Genomic DNA, 12,406 nt, shown 5'->3' with positions numbered 1-12,406 from the left:
CAAAGGTTACTTAGGCAAAAGGCCTGCGAAGGTTGCAGAGCTAGGCTGAAAGCCAAACAGGCCACAGGACAGAGCTAGAGCAGAAGACTTGGGAAAGCCACAGAGCAAAACCAGAGCAGAAGGATTAGGAAAGCCACAGAGCAAAACCGAGCAGAAGGCCTAGGGAGGCCACTGAACAAGGCAGAAGTAGAAGGCCTAGGGAGGCCACTGAGCATACACAAACGTGGGGCCAAACAGGGAGCCGAGTATACTCGATGACAAGGCCCTGAGCATTACCAGAGACAGGGTTAAATAGGCTGGGCCCTGCTGAGTCATGAAGATCACGGTAGCTATGACTAGAGAGAGGGTAAAGGCAGTTCCCCAAGAGCCTCTGGTGGTTGGAAGGCTGCATAACAAGCAGAATCACAAAACAATTGCAGATGGTAAGTCCAAGGAAGCAATGGGAGTAGGAAGTATTCAGTTCAAGCCATATGGAGATAGTGTCTATTAAACCTAGGGGACGCTCTGTGTCCTTCTGAACTACCAAGAAACCCAGGTATAGCTGGGGTGAGTCTTGGCAGGCTGCTACTTGGATGGTGGGTAGGTTTTTGGATCAGGGGGAATAGGATCGAGGGGTTCCAATTTTGAAAAGGGAGGGCTTTGGGTAGGGGGTGGGGCATCACCACACAACTTTTTGTTTCTAATCTGTTGAATGCTGAGGGGGTGGGCAGGGGTCTTGCCTGACCACTGGTGGGGGGTTGTACACATTTAGGGGCCAAGTCTTTATGGCCTTCTTGGCTCTTTAAGAAGATGGTGGCCCCAGGCAAAAGAGACTACCATCACGCAAGATTTTTCTCTTTTCTCCACGGTATTTTTTCTCTCTGAATACCTTCCATTTCCATGGTATTTATCCACTGATGGAATAAATACCATGGAAACACCCCTGTGGTGTTTTTCAGTGACCCATGGTATTTTTCTCCTCCCTCAGAGGAATACTGCGGCGCAGTAAATGACTCCTTTAGATTGTAAGTTCTCTGGGGACAAGGAAATACCTAAGGTAACTTGAGCTACCAATAAAAAGCCATGTGCTAAATCTAAATAAATACTGTATCCTATGTAGGTTTGATATGTAGATAGTGAGTCTGCTTTTAGCAAGTTTGTGCATTACTTCACAAAAAGGTTGATTTAAAAAAACAAAAGGTGCGGGTGTCCATGTGCACGCAGTTCCCAGCGTGCGCACATGGACGCGCCGATTTTATAATATGCGCACAACGACGCAAGCATGTTATAAAATACAATGCCCACGTGCACATGCGTGCCCAATTTTGTATCGGCGTGCACATGTGCGCCCGGGTCACGACTCGCGTGCGCAGGGAGGTGAATTTTTTAACGTATGCACGATGATGCTATTGGGCCTTTGCCCAGTTCCCTCCCAGTCCGCTATTGGTTTCCGTATCTACTGCCTGCCACAACCTTCACCTGGACTTGGACTCTCGCTTCTTCATAGCCCTAGGGAGGCACTAGAATAGATGCAGCTCCAGCTGGTCCCGCCCAGGTGCTTCTCCATCAGCCTTTGGTGTGGGCCTAGTGGGCTTACTTGCTTACTTGCTCCAATTAAGGAGCGGACTGGGAGGAAACTTCCCTACACCCCTACCTAGCCTTCCTACCTTTTCCCCTCTCTTCCCCAACCCCTACCCCCCTGCCTACCTAGCTATTTTGTTGTTTTTAAACTTACCTGCTCCTTTGGAGCAGAAGTAAGTTACGCGTGGCAGCTGGCCTACACGCACTTCCCGGGACAGAGTCTAATGGTCCGCTGTCCCGGCCGGGCCCCACCCCGCCCCTCCCTGCCCAGATCACGCCCCCCCCCCCAGCCCACCCCTTTCAGACAGGCCGGCACTTCTGCACGTACCGGTGGATACGCATGTGGCCGGACCGTTTTAAAAGTGAGCTCAGCGCGCACGCACGCCCGGCCACGCATGGTTTTAGTGCGCACAGCGCTTTGAAAATTTACCCCGAAGTGCCTAGTAGTGGAGAAAGTAGGGTGTTACCGAGCTATCACCCGACCATTTACATTCTAATTTTTCTATGAATATCCACTAGATGACAGCATTGCCTATGTTTTGAAGTCCTTCCTTCACATATTCCTTCACCCTGAGAAGGAGATTAAATAGGAATTCACAAAAAAAAATAAAAAAAAATACAACCAAAAACTAACCTAGTATTCACTAGAATAATATTTAAGCTGTGTACCAGCCCATTTTTAATAAATCACCGTGCAAATATACATAACAAGTAAAACCAAGAAATAAGAAGAGGAGGAAAATGCACTCCCCCTCTCCAAACCCCAGCCACCAAATTGTCTTATAAAATGTATATTTATCTTTATTTGCAATGCAATGACAGCAAGAGCAATTCATCCAGTTTCACATAGGCAGCGATTCCTTAAGAAACGTCAAGGTTATTGTTCACTTATCGCCTGCTACCTAAAACCTGTGTCACTCCCATATCACCAGACAGAGAAGCAACCTTTCATTTAACAGATTTAATTCAAAATACCACAAAAACAAAAACAGTTCTGGCATTTCCAAATGCCACAGGGTTCAGCCTGCGCACAATCTTTTCATGTAACTTGACCACTGCCAGCATCACAGAAGTTGCGCGTTTGCTCACTGTTCTTGTTCTCTTCTGTGCTGCAGTCACCATGTTAAAATCAAAGCCATCCCCTGTGTAGATATGCCTGATTTCTTATATAACATGTTTACTTTTTAACAGAGATCCTTATAAAATGTTTTCTCAGTTTGGCATTAATCAGTTTAAATGCAGGGAGATATGTAAATTGGAGGTATGTAAATATTTCTCCCCTTTCCACCAGGTGTATTAGTTTAGTTTAATTTATTGACTTATTTGATCATCTTTCTATCGTGTAAATCTCAAGAATAAAAGTCCAAAATCCTGAAACAGATCTAAAACTACTGAGACAAACTTACTAGCCAGGTGATGTTTAACGCAACCCTTTGTTGCCTCCCACTCAATCAGTTTCTAACTTAGTCACTTTAGGGCCCATGCTAAGGGTGCTCAATTTATTTATAAGTCGCCTATGTGGATGTTATGGTTGGTGGCTTGTGGGATGCTCCCGTATCCCACCTCACTCACCCGCGATACCACCTCAGAGCCGTTATGGAAGGGGTGGGCAAGTCCGGTCCTCGAGGGCTGCAAACCAGTCCAAGAGGATGTAGGAAAAAAGGAAAGCTTTTCTGTTAATGAAGAATGAAGTAGTTTCTAGTAGGGATGTGAATCGTTTTCCATATCGTCTTAACGATAGAAATCGTGTGGCAGGGCAAGAAAATCGTCTTAGGCACGATTTTTTAGTTAAAAAATCGTTAAAAAAATCGTTTTTTTTCCGATTAGTGCGCACTAACTCGAGTTAGTGCGCACTAACGGGAGTTAGTGCGCACTAACTGGGAGTTAGTGCGCACTAACTGAAAATGATACAATTTGACACTTTTCAGGTCAGTTAAGGTCAGTTTAGGAATGAATATGTATTCCTATTGGCTGCCCTCTTATTTATTCATGTTACCAAGTTTCCTACTGACAGTATATGGGGGATGGGAAATGGAAACAGTTGGTAGCTTGACAAAACAAGTAATGTGATCAGTCAATGTGACTAGAACTTGTGCCCTAACCCTGATACCAGGGGTATTGTGATCTTCCTGCACACAGTGCCCTATCCCTATTAATACCAGGAGTGTTGTGATCTTCCTGCACACAGTGCCCTATCCCTAATACCAGGGGTGTTGTGATCTTCCTGCACACAGTGCCCTATTCCTGATACTGGGGGTGTTGTGATCTTCCTGCACGCAGTGCCCTATTCCTGATACCGGGGGTGTTGTGATCTTCTTGCACACATCCCGGTATCAGGGATAGGGCACTGCATGCAGGAAGATCACAACACTCCTGGTATTAATAGGGATAGGGCACTGCATGCAGGAAGATCACAACACTCCTGGTATTAATAGGGATAGGGCACTGCATGCAGGAAGATCACAACACCCCTGGTATCAGGGATAGGGCACTGTGTGCAGGAAGATCACAATACCCCGGAGGAGTGAGGGTCAGGCAGCTCCCCCCTGTCTGTGAAGCCAGCCTCTCACTAGTAATGCAGGGAGGGAGCTGTCTCAGACTTCACCATCCTCCCCCCCCCCCCCTCACCCACACACCATTCACTAGCTGGGACATGGGGGAAGTCAGGAGTGAGGGTCAGGCAGCTCCCCCCTGTCTGTGAAGCCAGCCTCTCACTAGTAATGCAGGGAGGGAGCTGTCTCAGACTTCACCATCCTCCCCCCCCCCCCTCACCCACACACCATTCACTAGCTGGGACATGGGGGAAGTCAGGAGTGAGGGTCAGGCAGCTCCCCCCTGTCTGTGAAGCCAGCCTCTCACTAGTAATGCAGGGAGGGAGCTGTCTCAGACTTCACCATCCTCCCCCCCCCCCCCTCACCCACACACCATTCACTAGCTGGGACATGGGGGAAGTCAGGAGTGAGGGTCAGGCAGCTCCCCCCTGTCTGTGAAGCCAGCCTCTCACTAGTAATGCAGGGAGGGAGCTGTCTCAGACTTCACCATCCTCCCCCCCCCCCCTCACCCACACACCATTCACTAGCTGGGACATGGGGGAAGTCAGGAGTGAGGGTCAGGCAGCTCCCCCCTGTCTGTGAAGCCAGCCTCTCACTAGTAATGCAGGGAGGGAGCTGTCTCAGACTGGTATCAGGGTTAGGGCACTGTGTGCAGGAAGATCACAACACTCCTGGTATTAATAGGGATAGGGCACTGTAAGAGATGACTGTAGTAGATTGAATAAAGATCTGATGTTTCTGCTCTCCTCACACCAAACAAAAACAACACACAAGCAGAGAAGCCCTTCTTACAAAGCTGAGCTAGTGAGTTAAGTAGGAGGAAAAGTAAACATACTTGTGCTAGTGTGGCTACTTAAAAAATACACTTACCAACAATCAATTACATATATTTGAACTGTGTACAGTTCCAGCCAGGACCACCTTTCTAAAATGCACAGTGATTGGCAAATTCAACATGCACTAGCATTTCAGGTGCCTGCTAACAAAAATAATAAACAAACAAGTTCTAGTCACGTGAGTGCTGATCATTACATTACTTTTTTTGTCAAGCTTCCAACTGTTTCCATTTCACATCCCCCCAACCATTACCTCAGTATTAGCCTTGGTAACATCAATAGATAAGAGCACAGCCAGCCAATAGGAATACATACATACATATTCATTCCTAAGTGACCTTTACTGACCTGGGAAGTGTGAACACTTTGTTTCATTTTCTGTTGGTGTTCGTTAGTTTCCAGTTCCATTTCCCATCCCCCCAACCATCACCTCAGTGGTAACCTTGGTAACATCAATAGATAAGAGGGCAGCCAGCCAATAGGAACACATATTCATTCCTAACTGACCTTCAGTGACCTGGAAAGTGTTTATTTGTATCATTTTCAGTTAGTGCGCACTAAATCGAGTTAGTGCGCACTAACGGGGAGTTAGTGCGCACTAACTCGAGTTAGTGCGCACTAACACGATTAACGATTTTTAACGATAAATCGTTAGAATTTCTATTGTATCGTGTTCTATAACGATTTAAGACGATATAAACATTATCGGACGATAATTTTAATCGTTGAAAAACGATTCACATCCCTAGTTTCTAGAGGTGCCAAATTTTATCTCAGGTTTCCCTGTCCTTGTATTCTGACTTATCATGATGATAGATACATTTTCACTGAGATAGAGCAACTACGCGTGTACCTGGACTCACACTCCCAATAGTTTCCAAGTGGTGTTGGTTTAAATTAAGCTGCATAGCACAGTGTCCTAGCAATTTAAAATTGTTTGATATTTTCTTTTTTGTACCGCTTTGTATATTGGATCTCCCATTATACTTATAATATTGGGGAAAAAAACTAGTTACATATATTTCTTTGTGTAATTGTTGAAAGATGTAATAGTTCCAGTTTCTAATTTTCTCTTTTTCTCTGTGCATTGGTTTTTTCAATGTATTAAAATGGAACCCTTAATAAATATAAAATTAAATTTAAAAAAAACAGACTTTGACTCAAAAAGAGGAAAAACAAGAGACAGGAAGGGTGGAAAAAAACTTCCTTGCCTCAAAAATGAGGAGACAAGTTACTGAAGAAAGACAACTCAAGGTCGAAACTCCTCTGTATTTGGTTATGGACAGGACAATCCCCTAGAAGAGTGATATAACACTGCCAGAATCTTCCCTACCCCTTGATCTAAACTTACACAGGGATGTCCCAACCCTCTGTGAACAGTTCATACAAGGGTCTCACAATGGAAGTCTCCAAATGTGGATGAGAGAGAGCAAAAAACAATCAGAAATAAGTCAGACTGATAGGCTAACCCACAAAGGACAAAACAGACAACCCTTCTGAAATAAGTTAGTAAACATGAATAACAGGAGACATAAAGCTCGGAGCTCCTACCTTCAGGAAATCTAGCTAAAATTCTGATACCCAAAGATGGTACCTAGTGGTTGTTATTAATCTCCATGCAGAGTAGCAATCTTTTAGGAAAGCTCTGTGTTAGAGCGGGGAATTAACAATCTGATGTTAATGGCTCCTAAAGAAGGAGGAGTCAGCAATCTTGTGGTGTCTCAGATATCATCTTGCTAAGGAGTAGCAATCTGTAATAAATCTGATATAGTTGTGGGTGGATCCCTGGGCCAGTGGCAGATGACCACGCCCCCGGGAGGATATCCCGAGAGGGACCACCGGCTAGGCTTGAGTATGGAGACTAGGGTTGTGAATCGTTTTTTGACGATTTAAAACAATCGTCAGATATATTTTAAATCGTCAAAAATCATTAGAGCCGCGATACAATAACATAGTGAGGGCAAAGGTAACGCCGGCGCCATTTTGAATATTGGCAATACGGCCCGAGTGCAGAAGGTCGCTCCCGGACCCCCGCTGGACTTTTCGCAAGTCTTGTGGGGGTCAGGAGGCCCCCCCCCCCAAGCTGGCCAAAAGTCCCTGGGGGTCCAGCGGGGGTCAGGGAGCAATCTCCTGCACTCGTGACGTCGGGTGACAGGAACCAAAATGGCGCCGGCGCTACCTTTGCCCTGTCATATGATAAGGGCAAAGGGTCACCGGCGCCATTTCTCTTAACGCAACCGTGGCCAGAGAGCGGGAGATCGCGCCGGGACCCCCCCACTGGACCCCAGGTAATTTAAAACATTTTGGGGGGGTTCGGGAGGGTGGAGGATTTATTTTAAAGGGTCGGGGTGGGTTTTAGGGTTGTTTTGGTGTGCCGGTTTTCCCGCCCTCCCCCCTCCCCCGATAAAACGATTTTTTAACCTAAAAAACTAAGACGATCAGATTCCCCCCCCAGCCAAAATCGATCGTTAAGACGATCGATCACACGATTCACATCCCTGATGGAGACAGACACACATTAGTTCTTTTATTAAACATGTTTTTGAAACCACCAGAGGTGGCAATAGTGAGCTGATATGCCCGGCAGGGCTGTAGTCCCTCAGGTACTGGAACAGCGATCCAGGATGGCTGAGCTGTTGAGAAACTGTAGAAAGTGAGTAGGCAGAGTAGGCAGAGTTCATGAACAGAAATAGATGACAAAACTCACATAAGGTCTCAAGGAAGCTCAGGAGCTGGAAAGGTTTAGGCCCTCGAGGAGCGAATACCTGGTTCCAGGAAAAGCTCTGAGAGAGCGATGGCAACTCACAATTGTTTGTAGCAGCGATAGCTTCCAAGCAGTAGAGAATCTTCAGATTGTCCAGGAACATGGGCCCTCGAGGAGCGAGTACCGGTTCCTATCTGTAATCTGAAAGTAAAGTAAAAAAGCGAGGCCCCCGAGGAGCGGGTACCTCTGGTAAGTCCGAGGAGGCAGAGTAGCTTGGATAGCCAAAGCGAATCTTTGCTAACTCAGTTTGTTAGTGATATAGAGACCTTTAAATATTGAAAGCGGATGACGTCATCTCAGGCGGACGCCCCTGAGGTTCGCGCTCTTGCTGGTACTTCAATCAGAGCACGCGTGCGCGTGCGCCCTAGGTCTTCAGGCAACATGGCGGAACTGCAATGTCGAGCCGGTCCAGGGACGCCAGAGGGAGATGGCATGGAGACGCCGCGGCAGCCAGCCGTCCATCAGACCCGGAGGGAGTCGCCACAGAGGTAAAGAGGGCGGAGTGAGGACATCGAGCAGCGATGGTCGTAACAGTGGTCAAAAAGGCTAAGGCTAAACCATCTCAGTCTCCCACATGGGGGAGCAAAATCCAACCCACTACTAGATCTCTCTGAACTTCCCCAGCTAATTAGTACATTCCTTTTGATAAGGAAACCAAGGGTTCCTTACACCTGCATTTGATAACATTTATAAATGCACTTGAGTTGGTTTATAGCAGGGGTAACCACCGCAATAAATTCCAGAGCTTGTGTGTTGAGTGAAAAAGAATTTTCTCTGATTACTTATAAATGTGCTACTTGCTAACTTCATGGAGGGCCCCCTAGTCCTTCTATTATTCGAAAGTGAAAATAACCGAGTCACATCTACTCGTTCAAGATCTCTCATGATCTTAAAGACCTCTATCATATCCCCTAACCTCTTTATCCTTTCCTCATAGGGGAGCTGTTCCATCCCTTTTATCATTTTAGTCACCCTTCTCTATACCTTCTCCAGTGCAACTATATCTTTTTTGAGATACGGTGACCAGTACTCAAGGTGTGGTCTCACCATGGAGTGATACAGAGGCATTATGACATTTTCTGTTTATTCACCATTCCCTTCCTAATAATTCCTAGCATTCTGTTTGCTTTTTTTGACTGCCACAGCACACTGAGCTGACAATTTCAATGTACTATCCACTATGATGCCTAGATCTTTTTCCTGGGTGGTACATCCTAATATGGAATCTAAAATGGTGTAACTACAGCATGGGTTATATTTCCCTATGTGCAACACCTTGCACTTGTCCACATTAAATTTCATCTGCTGTTTGGATGCCCAATCTTCCAGTCTTGCAAGGTCTTCCTGCAATTTATCACAATCCGCTTGTGATTTAACTACTCTGAATAATTTTGTATCATCTGCAAATTTAAGAACATAAGAACATGCCATACTGGGTCAGACCAAGCGTCCATCAAGGCCAGCATCCTGTTTCCAACAGTGACCAATCCAGGCCATAAGAACCTGGCAAGTACCCAAAAACTAAGTCTATTCCATGTTACCGTTGCTAGTAATAGCAGTGGCTATTTTCTAAGTCAACTTAGTAGCAGGTAAAGGACTTCTCCTCCAAGAATTTATCCAATCTTTTTTTAAACACAGCTATACTAACTGCACTAACCACATCCTCTGGCAACAAACTCCAGAATTTAATTGTGCGTTGAGTGAAAAAGAACTTTCTCCCTCACCCTCAGCCCTCTCACTCTCCCCTCCTCCTATCTGCCTCTCCTCTTCTCCCCTTTTTGTTCCCCCCCCCCAAGCAAAGTCTCCAAAATACAGGGTTTCTTCCCCTAGCAAAGACTCCTAAATACTATGTTATTAGTTCCCCTCCTCCACCCTTAGCTTATCCTTCCCTGTCCCTCCCCCCCCCCCCCCCCCCCCATCCCTTTCACTGACATCAATGGTCTGGTACCCACCAGCCCAACTGTACATATATTGTTTATTGTTAATTTATATTTCGAATGTTCCTATAAAATCTCTCTTTCTCTATCCTTCCTACTGCTGTCCTCTCTCCTCCTTAATTGCTGTTCCCCCTTCCCCATCCCTGTTTGTTGTATTTCACTCTCTGGTTAATTTGTTACAGTGTAAACCGGCATGATGTTCCGATGAATGTCGGTATATAAAAATCAACAAATAAATAAAATAAATAAATGCTAACTTCATGGAGTGCCCCCTAGTCTTTTTATTTTCTGAAAGAGTAAATAACCGATTCACATCTACCCATTCTAGACCTCTCATGATTTTAAACACCTCTATCATATCCCCCCCCTCAGACGTCTCTTCTCCAAGCTGAAAAGTCCTAACCTCTTTAGTCTTTCCTCATAGGGGAGCTGTTCCATTCCCCTTATCATTTTGGTAGCCCTTCTCTGACCTTCACCATCGCAATTATATCTTTTTTGTGATGCGGCAACCAGAACTGTACACAGTATTCAAAGTGCGGTCTCACCATGGAGCGATATAGAGGCATTATGACATTTTCCGTTTTATTCACCATTCCCTTTCTAATATTTCCCAACATTCTGTTTGCTTTTTTGACTGCCGCAGCACACTGAACCGATGATTTCAATGTGTTATCCACTATGACGCCTAGATCTCTTTCTTGGGTGGTAGCACCTAATATGGAACCTAACATTGTGTAACTATAGCATAGGTTATTTTTCCCTACATCCATCACGCTCAATGCTGTGGCGGGCTTCACAGCCACAGACAGCGAAAGACACACTCCGATGGAATAAAGCGAAGCATTTACCAGCTCGTGGCAGTCTCTCAAAGGATTATGTGTGGAGATTAGAATTGCATGGTAATTTACCATTAGCCTGAAGCCCTTGCTCAGCCAACAGTTTTTGAAAAACGTAAGAGCTTCACAGCTTTACAGCATTTACAGCACTTTATAGCCTTGGAGAGGCACGGAAAATCCAGGAGTCTTCGAGCCACAAGCGAGTGGCAACAGCAACACACTTTAAGATAAGTAATTCCGACTATACAGTAGATTAATTTACATCCCCTGAAGAAAGACCTATCATGGTCAGAAACAAGACCTTGTCGGGTGGACTTTAAAAAATTTTTCTGAATATAAGTCGGTGTTATCATTATAAGGTGGCACTCTAACTCACCACGGTTGTCAATCATTTAAAGGTTTTAGCGCACTTTAATATTTACAAAAAATCATATATAAGGTTGGAGGTGGAAAGTTCATGATTAAAATTGACACATAGGATTACAAGCCAGTAATGCATTGTAGATTTATGAAACATTCCATTTCCTCCTTAAAAAATGGTCATTGTTTAAAAAAATCATTGTTATGAACAGAGTTTTTTAATAACGGGAGTTTTTTGTTCCCCAAATAATTTAATATAACACTTTAGAAACAAGACATTGGACACTTTGAATGTAAGGATAAAACATAAGCATTGTCAAGTTAAGTGTAAAACATTGATAAGACAGGCGAAGGGAGAATTTGAATTGAAGTTGGCTATAGAGGCAAAAACTCATAATAAAAACTTTTTAAAATATATCTGAAGCAAGAAACCTGTGAGGGAGTCAGTTGGACCATTAGATGACAGAGGGGTTAAAGGGGATCTTAGGGAAAATAAGGCCATTGCAGAAAGACTAAATGAATTCTTTGCTTCCATGTTTACTAATGAGGATGTTGGGGAGATACCAGTTCCGGAGATGGTTTTCAAGGGTGATGAGTCAGATGAACTGAACCAAATCACTGTGAACCTGGAATATTTAGTAGGCCAGATTGACAAACTAAAGAGTAGCAAATCACCTGGAACGGATGGTATGCATCCTAGGGTACTGAAGGAACTCAAAAATGAAATTTCTGATCTATTAGTTAAAATTTGTAACCTATCATTAAAATCATTCATTATACCTGAAGACTGGAGGGTGGCCAATGTAACCCCAATATTTAAAAAGGTCTCCAGGGATGATCCGGGTAACTGTAGACCAGTGAGCCTGACTTCAGTGCTGGGAAAAATAGTGGAAACTATTCTCAAGATCAAAATCGTAGAGCACATAGAAAGACATGGTTTAATGGAACACAGTCAACATGGATTTACCCAAGGGAAGTCTTGCCTAACAAATCTGCTTCATTTTTTTGAAGGGGTTAATAAACAGGTGGATAAAGGTGAACCGGTAGATGTAGTGTATTTGGATTTTCAGAAGGCGTTTGACAAAGTCCCTCATGAGAGGCTTCTAAGAAAAGTAAAAAGTCATGGGATAGGAGGCGATGTCCTTTCGTGGATTACAAACTGGTTAAAAGACAGGAAACAGAGAGTAGGATTAAATGGTCAATTTTCTCAGAGGAAAAGGGTAAACAGTGGAGTGCCTCAGGGATCTGTACTTGGACTGGTGCTTTTCAATATGTATATAAATGATCTGCAAAGGAATACGACGAGTGAGGTTATCAGATTTGCGGATGATACAAAATTATTCAGAGTAGTTAAATCACAAGCGGATTGTGATAAATTACAGGAAGACCTTGCAAGACTGGAAGATTGGGCATCCAAATGGCAGATGAAATTTAATGTGGACAAGTGCAAGGTGTTGCATATAGGGAAAAATAACCCTTGCTGTAGTTACATGATATTAGGATCCATATTAGGAGCTACCACCCAGGAAAAAGATCTAGGCATCATAGTGGATAATACTTT

The sequence above is a fragment of the Rhinatrema bivittatum genome, chromosome 1 (genome assembly GCF_901001135.1).
Source record: "Rhinatrema bivittatum chromosome 1, aRhiBiv1.1, whole genome shotgun sequence".
NCBI classification, from domain to species: Eukaryota; Metazoa; Chordata; class Amphibia; order Gymnophiona; family Rhinatrematidae; genus Rhinatrema; species Rhinatrema bivittatum.
Note: the sequence above shows the minus strand (reverse complement) of the source record.